The sequence below is a fragment of the Sus scrofa genome, chromosome 15 (genome assembly GCF_054392235.1).
Source record: "Sus scrofa isolate SSC_HxYL_T2T_F1_AM1 chromosome 15, Sscrofa_HxYL_maternal_Yorkshire_Landrace_v2.0, whole genome shotgun sequence".
Lineage (NCBI taxonomy): Eukaryota > Metazoa > Chordata > Mammalia > Artiodactyla > Suidae > Sus > Sus scrofa.
The window spans coordinates 73020441-73033520 of NC_139397.1; the positions used below are offsets into that span (position 1 = coordinate 73020441).

At 45.6% G+C, this 13080-nt stretch overlaps 1 long non-coding RNA gene across 1 annotated transcript; it reads right to left on the reverse strand.

Moving 5' to 3' along the window:
* Nucleotides 1–1109: 1109 nt before the first annotated feature.
* LOC106506243 (uncharacterized) lies at nucleotides 1110–10393 on the reverse strand. The gene is made up of 3 exons (XR_001301430.3): nucleotides 9613–10393; nucleotides 9353–9491; nucleotides 1110–4326 (listed from the first exon to the last, which is right to left on the reverse strand). It is a non-coding gene; the product is annotated as an uncharacterized LOC106506243 (long non-coding RNA).
* Between the last annotated feature and the right edge of the window lie 2687 nt (nucleotides 10394–13080).

Here is a 13080-nt window from a genome sequence, read left to right on the forward strand (position 1 = left end):
CCCAGGTGTGGGTTACAATAGCTTACCCCGGTGGCCCCTTGATCTGCAGTGTGTTCCACTACCACAGCCTTCATGGATAGGGGACCCCCAGGCCCCTGTCATGACTGGGGCTGGGGGCCAAACCCAGTGGGTACAGCTGTGTGGGAGGAAGATGGTGTGCTTCCCATGCCTTCCCCTCCCTCTTGAAAAAGGCCTTCAGGCCACCCTTGCTGTTTCTCTGCAGGGCAGCCAGCAGGGACCAGCCCTTAAAGGTTCCACTCAACTGTCTGGCAGGTGAGAAGAGCAGAGAAGCCCTGTGGGAAAGGACAGGGAGATCCTGCCTGGTGTCCAGGCAGCTCTCAGGACTTGACAACTTAAAGAGAGACTAGCCAGGGGGCTCCTGTGTGCCCTCCAGCATATTAAGCTATTCTGGTGGGGGCACAGAGTGGATGGGAGTTAGATATCAACAGCCATGGATGTTCTGGGGGGTGGGGAGAAGGGAAACGCTGGCTCAGCATGAAGCAGTGGGAAGAATATTCTCAGTCATGTTGCCCACCAAGTGCATTTTCCAATGAGGCCACAGCAGTATACCCCCACCCTACCCTCCTGAGTACTCTTGCCACTGGGAGCCATGGACTCCAAGCTGCTTCTTGAATTGTTTATGGAGTGGGGTTGAGACTCACCCACCATCAACAGAATGTAGCAGACATGGCCGTCCAGGCACCCAGAGAAGAGGTGGGGTGCTTCCCGTTTGGCTAAACCATCACCACGAGGGCTGTTAGTGAAGCCACATGAACCATGGGCCATGGGGAGTCCTGGAGTTCTTCGGCTTCTTCTGGGGGCCTCCAAATACTTCCTTCCTTGAGTCACCACCACCCATTTCTGCAGCAGGGATGCAGGGCCAGATTGCTTGGGAGTTGGAGGAAGGTAACCAAAGCCACTGGCTGGAAGGCTTCTCTGCTCTTAGCCAGGGCACAGGACCTGGGTCTACTGCTGGCAGCAGTTGGACCCTTGTAAGAACAAAAGAGCTGGGGCTGGAGGAAGTCTCTCACACTGAGCATGAAGAGAGCCCTACTGTCATTGGGAGAAACACCTGCCCAAACTCAAAGAAGGGACTCAGAGAAACAAAGTGCAGTCAAAGGAGACTTTAATGGCTTCTTACAAGATCCGGTAACTGGCAGGCAGGTAGGCACACCTGGTGCCCTGACAACAAGCAATTACATTCTCTAGCACACAAGTCCCTCCCCCAGTTCCTCACTGGCTGAGTACTATGGGGTGTACAATCTTCCCAGATGTCACCTAAGTTTCATTATTCCCTTACAAGGTCATCTTCTCTTTTCTTCCTAGTTTATTTTCATTTTATTTTATTTATTCATTTTTGCTTTTTAGGGCCACACCCATGGCATATGGAAGTTCCTAGGCTAGGGGTCCAATCAGAGCTATAGCTGCCAGACTATACTACAGCCACAGCAACGCAGGATCCAAACCACGTCTGTGACCTACATCACAGCTCACGGCAGCGTGGGTCCTGCTGAGTAAGGCCAGGGATCGAACCCAAAACCTCATGATTCCTAGTCGGATTTGTTTCCACTGTGCCACAACGGGAACTCCTTCTTCACGGTTTAGGTATCCGTTTTGACCCGGCCCCTTTGCTTCTCCCTTTGCTTCTCCCTTCCCAGGTGTTAATTTCCATTCGACTGTTTTGAATTCACCAACAGAGTGAGCTGGTGCAAAACCCTAGGCACTCCACCCTCCTTACCCAGGACCTCTTTGCATGGCCCCAGGCTCAGTTGCTAAGTATTTTTCCAAATTCTTGCTTTATGTATTATCAAGGACTTTCCAGGTTTGTAAGCCTTAGGATTGCCACACCAGTCACACGTCATTATGTGGGCTGTGCAAGCTAGCTATTGGTGGTTCCCCGTTCTTAATTTAGCATTTACTTTTGAAAATGGACCATTAAACATTATTATTTCTTACAAATCCCTCCTCTTTCTTTTGTACTTTTTGAGCTCATTTTCATCGTTACTTTTGTATCTTTTGGTTCATGAAATGTTTTAGAATTTGTTGACTCTTCTTCATAAGAGAGTGAGTCAAGTTTAGTTTCTAGTAACAGTAAGTTATTCTGTTGGTATGTCACAGACATTTGTTTATAATGGATGCTTCAATTAATTTTTGTGTTAGTTCCCTTACACAGGGGGGACTATTCTCCCCTATTGCTGTTAAGATCCCTGCCACAATTATGAGATTTAAGGATTTAAGCTACCATACCCTTCCATTTTCCAAACCATCCTTCCAATCAGTCTGTAAAGGGGACGTTAATTCCAGTATTATCAGCCAATTCACTGGCTAGGGTTGTTAGTCCTTGCAAGGCCTTTGTAATTGTTCTGTTAGGGGCTGTGTTACTGGGGAATGAAAGTACATTATCTACCCAAAATAGCACAAACACCCCCCTTTTCTGCCAATATTTTGTATTGGCAGTGTACTCCTGTTTTCCAAAGCCATTCAACTAGTAGCGTCTAACTGACCAGCTATCCCTTGAAGAGTATCTCAGATATAATTGATGAATCCTTGCTGGTTATAACAGATATAGTTAATCCAATCCACATTTTTGTTAATTGTGGACCACCAGAAGAGTATGGATTCAAACCCAGAGCTATCTGGTTTCTGACTTTGAATTCATTTGGAACCCCTCTCAGAACTCCTATGGAATCTTTATAGGTACTGGAATTGAAGGAACCTGCTTATTGCCTTCTTTCTTCCTGCATGACCTGTTCCGTGACCTGTTGTCATCCGCTAAAATGCCAGGGTGAAGGGTATAGCCAATTAAACTAAAGCATAAGTCCCAGTTCAACTGGATGGCAACCGGTTTTTGAGATTCCTATCCCCACAATACCACCAGACATCCGCCCTGGGTATAAGCAGAGCCAAGTAGTTGCCGTTGTCCGACTCACCAGCGACATTTAGGATGTGGCTACAAGTCGAAAGTTCTCCCACAGGTTTAATGAACTTTGCCCCCTGCCAGGAGAAGCAAGAGGAGTAGTTCGTATTCCCTAGAGAGAATGAAGGTATTGCTCTTGGATCTGACCTTCTCAATGTGGGAAAGAACAATGACAGACTCTTGAAAGTTTCATTACCCCATGCATCCTTGTCCTGGTATAGAGCCAACATACAATGCATTCATTCAGGGTTAGTATCCCATCCTAGGGGAAATGGAACCACCCATGCCTGAGACAGTCCTGCAGCACATGAATGCATAACAGTCACTTTTGTTGAGGGCCTGTACCAAAAATTTGACCCATTCAACCCAGGCACTCACATCTCCATACCCTGTCTCTATCTCTAAGGTTTGCCTCAGATCTTTGACTTCAAAAATTTTTACTCTTTTAGGGTCATTACTTGGTGGATAAAAGGGGTTATTGGGACTGGGGGTTACCATAGTTTCAGGTGGACTCAAGGTCTAGTGGGTGACGAATTTGAGAACTAATCGTCCACGGGGGTCCCGTCCTGAGATATCTGCCCCCAACCCATACACCCGAGATGCTACTCTTGGTTCCTGGTGTAGGGTGGCTGGGTTTTTGATGATAATTAATATAGGGTTGCATTCTAAATTCCCACAGTTATATGGCACGGGGTCTTTATATATATTTATCTTATATTTTAAGGCCCTCCAGGATGCAGTTATCCACCTCGTATCGACAGTCCAACCATGATATTGAGTGGTCCACCAGACATCATCCCAACTAGGGCAGGGACTGGCATGGGTGTATCCAGCATCTGGTTCAGGACAGAGGTACTTATCTGCTTGGGAAAGTTGTCTTTGACTGTCTAAATCCCCACAAGGTAAGACTTGGCAGGCATCAAATTTTATAGTCAGGGGTGTTTTGGTCTGATTCACATTAATGACTAGCTTAATTGGGTATCCAGGAGTTCCTTTCCAATTTCCCCATTCTTGGCCCCAACCTCCAGCTCCAAACCTAATAGCCCATCCCAACCATATCAATTCCCAAAGCCAGAGCCAGACCATGATCGTAAGGGAGAGTAGATTGAATTAAGATGGGTTAGGCCTTCTTCTTAGAGTTACCTTTAGAGGTCCCCCTAGTGATTCATTCACTTCTCATCTGTCTTTCTCTTCCCTCTCTAGATTTTTTTTTGTATCAGACTCTTAACTGGAGTATGGCAAGTCCACCCCCTCTCAGATGTTCGTACGGCTGTTTCAGTGGTTAGGAGGGGCTTTCCCAGCTGGGTTGAAGCTTGTCTTCTTTTCAGGTCTTTATTAGCACCAAGTCACCAGGTTGGAAATGATGAACTGCAAACTCAGGCAGGGTCTGGGCAAGAAGTCCTTTTAGCCTAAGGGATGACAAAGTAGAGGATAAGGCCATGATATAGTTCTTAAGGAACTGATCTTTAGTTTCCATGGTGGGGAGATTTGTAGTCCTCCCAAGGTGGAGAATCCTTATTGTAAATTCTAGGGGGATAATCCCACATCTTTTCTTGGAACTGTCCTAATTCTAAGAAGTGCTATCAGTGAGGGCATTGGGTCCAAGGTAACTTGGTTTCTAAGATTAACTTAGTAATAGCTTTTTGAGGGTTTGATCCATTCTTTCTGCCTTTCCAGAGGAAGGGGAATGCCAAGGGGTGTGATAATCCCATTTAATAGGTAAATTTTCCATGATTCCCCAGAGCACCTTTGAGGTAAAGTGACTCCCATTGTCTGGGATATTTTCCACTAGGCCAAATCTAGGTATAACTTGTTCTAGAATTGTCTTTGCAACATTCCCAGTGGTGGCAATTGGGAGGGGATAGGCTTCTACCCAACCAGAGAAATGATCTACCATCACTAGTAAATATTTTAGTTTCCCCACTTTGGGTACCTCTGTGAAATCTATTTGGATACTTCGGAATGGCCTTAACACAGGAGGTGTACCTCTCCTGTTTGTTTTCTGATTACCTTTTTGTTTATTCTCTGGCAAGTTACACAACTCCTGCAAAACTGTTTAGCAATAGTATAGATTCCTGTACACCCATGGCTCTTGAGTACAGCATCGCACATGGTCTGAGGACCCCAGTGGCTTCCCTTGTGTAGGATGGACATGAGTTCCCTCATTATGGGTTTATTGATCCTTTCTCTCCCATCTGGGAGCACCAAGTTTCCATCTTGAGTTTATATGGCTCCTATCTTGTTTAGATCTTCTTTTTCTTCTTTGGTGAATTGGGGTCTCATCCCTAATTACCTCTAGGGATGTTTGGGGTCAAATTAAGTGGCCTGGCTACTTCTTCTAGGGAGGCTTGTTTAGCTGCCTCATCTTGCTAGCCTATTCCCTATGGCTTCCATAGTGTTCCCTTTTTGATGACCATTTATATGAGCCATGGCTACTTCCACTGGGAGAGGGAGGTTTTCTAAAACCTGTTTGATTAATTCCCCATGTATCAACTCTTTTCCTCTACTGTTCAGAAGGCCCCATTCTGTCCAGATTTTGCTGAAAGTGTGCACTACCCCATGTGCATATTTAGAATCAGTGAATATAGTACCTTCTTGACCCTCGAGAAATTTTAAGGCTTGACTGAGAGCATACAGTTCACAGGTTTGGGCCGACCAATTATTAGGCAGTCTACCTTGTTCCCATAAAGATTGATGATTTCTGTCAACAACTGCATAGCCATTGTCTTTTTCCCTCAATGATCACCCAGGACGATCCATCTATAAACAACCTCATCCTGTCATGTAGTGGGGCCTCCCTCAGATCTGGTCTGACCTTAGTTTGGTATTCTAGGATATCTAGACAATTGGGGTCTAGCATCTCTTGGCTTTCCTTTCCTTTCCATAGAAAGCTGGCTGGGTTTAGGCAAGTCTCTGTTGTCAGAATTAAATCATCCCTTTCTGATAATATGGCTTCGTATTTTAGAATTCGAGAGTCAGTCAGCCATTTCCCAGCCTTTTGATTTAATATATTCCTGACCTGATGTGGGATGCTCACCCTCAGGGCACCGTCAAATGTTAATTTTCTGCTCTCTTAAACTAGCAAGGCCCTAGCCCTAGCAGCTATTGCCTGTACACACTCAGGCCATCATCTAGAGACGAGGTCTAGAAGTTTAGAAACGAAAGTGACAGGTTGTTTTCCCCCCAACCTCCACCCCTCCCTGTCCCCTGCCCTGGGTCTGGGTAAGTACACTGAGGGCTGCACCCTGGTCTACTGTTACAAATAGATGAAATGGTCTTTCTAAGGATGGGAGAGCCAGGACTGGAGCAGTAAGGAGGGAGCTTTAGCTCTTCTACTGTCTGGATTCCTCTGGGGGCCATCATAGTGGGTCAGACCCTTCCTCTAATAATTTGAAATATAAAGCCTTTGTCTTTTGAGCATATGAATCAATCCACAATCTACAATAGCCAGTTAGTCCCAATCGCTTTCTGAGTTCCCTTTTGGTCTTTTCCGAGTTCCCTTTTGGGGAGAGGCAATCCTATTATACCCGATATTCTCTCTGGGTTTATTCTCTGTTTCCCTTCACTTATTAAGTTCCACAGGTATTTGACTTCTTTGTCTACAAATTGCAGTTTATTTCTGGAGACTCACAATCCCCTCTCTCCCAAAAAGTTGAGCGGGCTTATGGTGGTTCCCGATACTTCCATCCTCCTTTCCTCAGAAATTAAAAGGTCCTCTACATATTGTAGTAGCTGAGTTCCACTGGAGGGTTGGAATTTGCTCCAAGACTTTCTCTAAAATTTGGCCAAATATATTGGGGGCTTCTGTGAAGCCTTGTGGCAACACAGTCCAGCGATACTGCTGTTTCCTGCCAGTTACAGAATTTTACCATTCAAAAGCAAAAAGATCCCTACTTCTGGAATGGGGGGGGGGGTGGCATGCCCAAAATGCATCTTTTAAATCCACTGCAATGAACCACTTGTGTTCATAAGGGATTTTACTAAGGAGTGTGTAGGGAGTAGGCACCCCAGGATGGCAGGTCTGGACAATCTAATTTATAGCCCTTAAATCTTGTACCAGCCTACAAGACATGTCATATTTCTTGACTGGGAGAACTGGAATATTGTACAATGACATGCAAAATCCATCTCTAATTAGCCCCTCTATTACTGGTTGAAGAGCTTTCTTCTTCTCAATGGGAATGGGATATTGTTTTCTACAAACCACTTCCCCTGGTTGTTTTAGTTCTACCTGTAAGGGTGTGATTCTTAGTCTCCCTCTGTGGCCTTCCCTAACCCACACAAGGGGATCACTTTTCTTTTCCTCCTCTTCTGTTAAGAGACCCATCATTACTCTTATTTGTCCCTCTTCTATTCCTAATCCTAAACCTAGCCTCACAATTAAGTCTTGACACAGGAGGTTAGTTCCTGTTTCAAGAACATATAGGAGCAATCCCTCCACTTGTCCTGATCCCAATTTGATTAACATTTTCTTGAAAATTGGAAGCTGAAACCCCTCCCCTTTTACCCCTGATGCTGTTAATTTCTCCTCAGAGAGTTCCGTTCCCCTTGGCTGATGTGTTAGAGAGGAGACAGCCAATCCAGTATCCACCAAAAATGTCACCTCCTCTTCTTCAGGTCCCACCCTCAAATTTATCAAGAGTTCCTTGTGGGACCTACTCAGAAGGAACTCCTGACCCTCCTAATCCTCATCAAAGCTCATGAGGGGGATCACCTTTTCTTCCTTTTTCCATTCTGGACAGTCTCTCTTAAAATGTCCTGGTTTTCCACATTTATAACATCTACTTATAGTCTTAGGAGTTCTTCCCTGCATCTCTCTGATTCCTCCTTGTTAAAGTTTAAATTCCCTTTGCCCCCTTTGAGGAGGATCTCAATCTAATCTTTTCTTGACTACCTCTTTTACAGCAGAAACCATGATCTTTGCTTTCTGCTTCTGTTTTTCCTCTTGTCTTCTTGCAAAAACCTTCTGAGATTCCCTCAGTAATTTCTCAAAGGGTTTCTCATTCCACCCATCAATCTTTTGTAATTTCTTAGTAACATCAGGCCAGCTCTTAGTTACAAAGTTCACCTTTAAAATCCTTGCTTGACTGGGTCCTCCGGATCTAATCAGGAGGATTTTCTCATTTGATCCCTAAGTCTCTGCAGGAAAGCAGAGGGGGTTTCTTCCTTTTCCTCCTAAACCTCAAATGCTTTCAAAGACATTCTGTGATCTGGGAATGAATTCTTTAATTCCTTTAATTATTAACTACCTAAGATCTTGCATCTTCGACCCATCCCTGGGGTCATTATTATCCCAGTTAAGGTCCACATTGGGAAACTTTTGCTCAGTTGGCAAGACTCTATGTCCAGAGGGTGTTCTCTTCCCCCAATGGTCATTGCTGCCCACCTGACCATCCCCCTTTCTTCCCCTGTGAACAGAATATTCATAATAGACATCATTTCAGCCCAGGTGTAAAAACTGGGTCCTAAGAATTGGTCCAGTTGATCTGCTGAACCAAAGGGGGTCTTCCAGGAGTGGTTTCATTTCCTTTTTGAAATTCCTAACTTCAGTACTTGTAAGGAGAACATTTACAAATCCAATCTCTCCCTGACCCATAGGAACCTCCCTAAGTGGGAACATGTTGGATGTCTGCTGTTGCAAGAGAGAGGGAAGTTCTCAATATCCCACTTTCATTGCTCTAATTCCTTCCTTAGATTGGGACAGGGATCTAAAGGGGAGGTTGGTTTGGCTCCCTCATGGTCTCCATGTTTCTCCTCCTCTGTCCCTCCTGTTGCCCCTTGGTCCTCCTGTTCCCCATTTTTGAGATGTATGGAGGGGGCAAACATCATAGGGGGGGTCCCAGGTTTTCCATTAGACTCATTACCTTCTTCCTTAAGGGGGAACATGGGGGCTAATTCCTTGATCCAACAGAGAACTTTTACATGAAGTAGCGATTGACACACCCAATCCTTGTCTGAGCCAAATTTGGGCCAAAAGACCAAAGGCTAGCAAATTGGGTCCTTAGGCCAAATAAACAACAGTATTTAATCAGTTTTTGTTTTTCTTTGTCTCTGGCTGGAGGGCTGTCCCTCCAAAACCTCAGCATTCTCCCCAGTGGACTCTCCCTGGGAGGGGGTGGGTCAGAGGACATTTTTTTGGCTCCCTCCTTCCTTGGCCCCCTAGTCCTAGAACTTTTATTTCCCATTTACAGTCAGACCCTGTGTCTGAGTTTCCCTATGTACTTACCCCCCACACACACACACACACATTGAAGGTTTCTTGCACACCTCAAGATTCATTTAGTCCCCCCTCAGGCCATTTCCCTCGGGAGAATGGATCTGTGGATCCAGACTCCGCTCTTGCTTTGTATCCAGGATACGACTCAGTCACACACACACTCAACCTGCTAAAATGCCCAGCCACTGAGGCAGTACTTAGAGTCCCATTTTTCCTACCTTGGCTCGTGCACCAGGTTGCCTGGTTGCCGGGTACCTGCTTTTCTTCCCTGTGTCGCCTCCACTGCCTTCTGATAACGGTCTCCGGTCTTTCTATGGCCTCAGTAGACAGCCGGGACGTCCAGATGGAGCAGTCCACCTAAAATCGGGTTGGGATACATGTTCCCTTCTGGCTCCAGTCCCACTCCACGCACGCACAGAGATCCCTGACGAGCCGCCCCCACCCCACCCCCTGCCCAAAATTCGTTAGAAACACTCACCTGCCCAAACTCAAAGAATGGACTCCAAGACACTAAGTGCAGCTAAAGCGAGACTTCAACCTCAGACTTGCAAGATCGGGTGACTGGCAGGCAGGCACACCAGGTGCTCTTACAACAAGCAATTATATTCCCTAGCATGCAAGTGCCTCCCCCATTCCTCATTGGCTGATACTATGGGGTGTACAATCTTCCGAGATCTGACCTAAGCTTCATTATTCCCATATAGGGTCATCTTCTCTTTTCTTCCTGGTTTAGGTGTCCGTTATGGGCTAGCCCCTTGCTTCTCCCTTCCCAGGCATTAATTCCCGCTCTTATGTTTTGAATTCATCAATAAAATGAGCCCGCTTGAAACACTAGATGCTCTGCTCTCCCTAACCAGGACCTCCCTGTGTGGCCCCAGGACTGGTTGCTAAGAATTTTTCCAAATTCTTGCTTTACGTGGACATTATCAAGGACTTTCCAGCTTTGTAATCCTTACCATTGCCACGTCAGCAACACGTCATTATGTGGGCTATGCAAGCTAGCTGTTGGTAGTTCCCCATTCTTAAGTTAACATTTACTTTTGAAAATGGACCATTAAACATTAATACTTCTTACAGTCATCACCCTGAAATGCCCCCTTTGGAGATGTCTCCACATTTGCCCTGGCACTTGGTTTCAACTTATTACTGTTGACTTGAAAAATACACACAACCTAAACGTTGAGAGTTAAATTTTATCTGGGGGAAAAATCAGGACTGTACGCCTTGGAGGCAGCATTTCAGATAGCTCTGAAATACCCATCAAAAGAGGTAGGAAGGGAATGTCAGTATACGTGTGGTTTTGGTGAAGGGGGAGCTGCATGCAACCAAGCACACATTTTACAGAAGGTTGCTGCTGGTCTGGAGGAGCATATGCCACCATGAAGGATTTCAGCGTTTTTCTAGATACTAAAGAGGAGATGCAAGAATTGGGCTGATAAAAATCTTCTCCTGAAAGTCTTTAACTATTTGAAGACCTATGCTGCCACTTTTCCCAGAACACAGAGTTCACTACTGATGTCCACCCTGAGCTTCTTTCAGGAGGTGTTGAGAGTTGGCAGCTGCAATGGTTCATGATTCAATCCTTGTAGAGGCTGATGGCAAATGCCACTGTCCAGTTCATTTTTCCATGGGTGAGGGATGCATCTTCAACAGTGGCTTGTGCCTTGGGATCCAGGCCAGAGCCCAGAGACATAATCATAAGTCAGTGGGGCATCACCTGCATCCGATAGGGATAGACTAGGATAGTTACATAGGTAGCTGTAAAAAGTCCCACTGGGGACCATAGACAGAGAGCAAAAGCTAGGGAATGCTGGGAGACCACCAAAAGTTAATAATTGCTCAAGAAAACCATCAGAACCTTGTGGAACAATGCAGGCTTGCTTAACTATAAAACCAGAAATAAAAACACAAGCTGTGCCTCAGGTCATTAAGTGAAAGATAAAATGAGGCCTGCCTTCAGCAAGATAATGATCTTTAGGACCAAGGACAAGAATTTAAGGGAAAGATGACATTTCAAATAGGAGAGCCTCATTATATGGAAACCTAAGATGATAAAACATATTTTAGCAGAGGTTACCACCCTTCTGCTGATTTGAATAAGTACTATGACAGTCCTAGTTTGACCTCATAGGGTCAAATACTCTCTTACCCAGTATGAAGAAGGAGCCAGTGTAACTGAGCAGAACCCTATAGGGCTCCTAGGCACACAAGACTTTCTGTGGCGTCCATTGCTTGTTTTTAGGGAATAGGCCTCAGCCTCCAGGACCTTCCCTGGGTTCCAAAGGGCAGCTGCTAATCAGGGAAGGGAGGGGATGCAGAGACCAGGGAGGAGAAGTCAAGAGACAATAGTGCAGCCTTGGGGCAAGGTCCTGGTTCCTCCTCAAGGAATATACATAAAAATATCTTTGATTCTTTCTGAAGAACTAAAAACTTCAACAAATGGAAGAACTGCTTGATGAATCATTCTTCATTCCAGAAAGAAGGACCACCAGAACCAGTCCTGGGGCCACTAAACACCAGCTTTGAGAAACAATGCAAGGTTGCCTCTATCCTGATCCTTATCTATGGCCCTGATTCTTATTTACTCCCCAAACTAAAAAACCACCTCCTAACCCCTTCCAAAGGGGGCACAATGTTTAAGGCATTAGCCAGCTGTGGCCCCCTTTGCCTGGCAAAGCAATAAAGCTACATTTTTCTCCTTTACCCAAAAGTCTGTCTCTGCATTTCAATTTGGCACCGGCAGACAGAGGCCAAATTTTGGCAACACTGTGATGTAAGCATGACATCTGCTAGAAGAACAAGGAAGAAGATGGTCCTTTCTCCCTCCCAACTGGCCTTGTATTATAAAAATGTAGCCCACCTAATCTCAGACAGAGTGTAACCAAGCTATGGCCCTGTGGGGCTCCTGGGCACACAAGACTTTCTGTGTCCTCCATCTCTTGTTTTTAGGGAATAAGCCATGACCTTCCCTGAGTTCCAAAGGGCAGCTGCTAATCAGAGACCAGGGAGGAGCAGTCCAGAGACAATAGTGCAGCCTTGGGGCAGGGTCCTGGTTCCTCCTCAAGGAATATGCATAACAATATCTTTGAGCCTTTCTGCAGAACTAAAACTCTCAACAGATAGTATAACTACTTGATGAAGCTTTCTTCATCCCCAGGAAGAACCAACAGAACCAATCCTGGGCCACTAAACACCAGCTCGGAAAGACAATGCAAGCTTGCCTCTACCCTGATCTTTATCTGCGGCCCTATTTTCCACTCCCCAAACTATAAAACCACCTCCTAATCTCTTGGGGGGGGGGGCTCACAGTCCTCAAGGCATTAGCCTGCTGTGGTCCCCTTTGCCTGGCAAAGCAATAAAGCTATCTTTTTCTTTCACCCTACTCTGTCTTTGAGTTTCTATTCGGCACTGGTGGACAGAGGCTGGGTTTCAACAAGAGCTTCTTTGTCTGCCCACCTGTATCTCTCACAAGCATCTTATCTTAATAAATCTATTTCTTGCCTTTCACTTTGTCTCTCATTAATTCCTTCTGCACTGAGACACAAAGGTCTGAACTTCAGTAAGTCCAGACACCAGGTGAGTGATTTTAATTTAAAAAAACAGGGGTTCAAGTCCCAATATAGATTCTGGCTGGGTTCAAGTCATAAGTGTTGTCAGTTTCACACCCACTTGGTCCTTCTTCCTGTTTCCTTCCTTTCCTACAGTAAATGAAGACCTCCTCTGACCCAGGTGTTCCATGAAGCAGCCTGAAATCTGGGTGCCTGTGACCTGGCCATGTCCATTCTGGGTAGCTAAACCAGGACTCAGGTCCTCAGGCCAAGGAGAAGTCCAGGCAGGGTTGTTTGCCCAGGGTAAGATCAAGCCTCATCTGGGAAGGGCTCTTTGTTCTCCAAAACAAAGAAACCAGACAACCTCAGGGCCACTCTGGGCTCTGGCTCTTCATCAC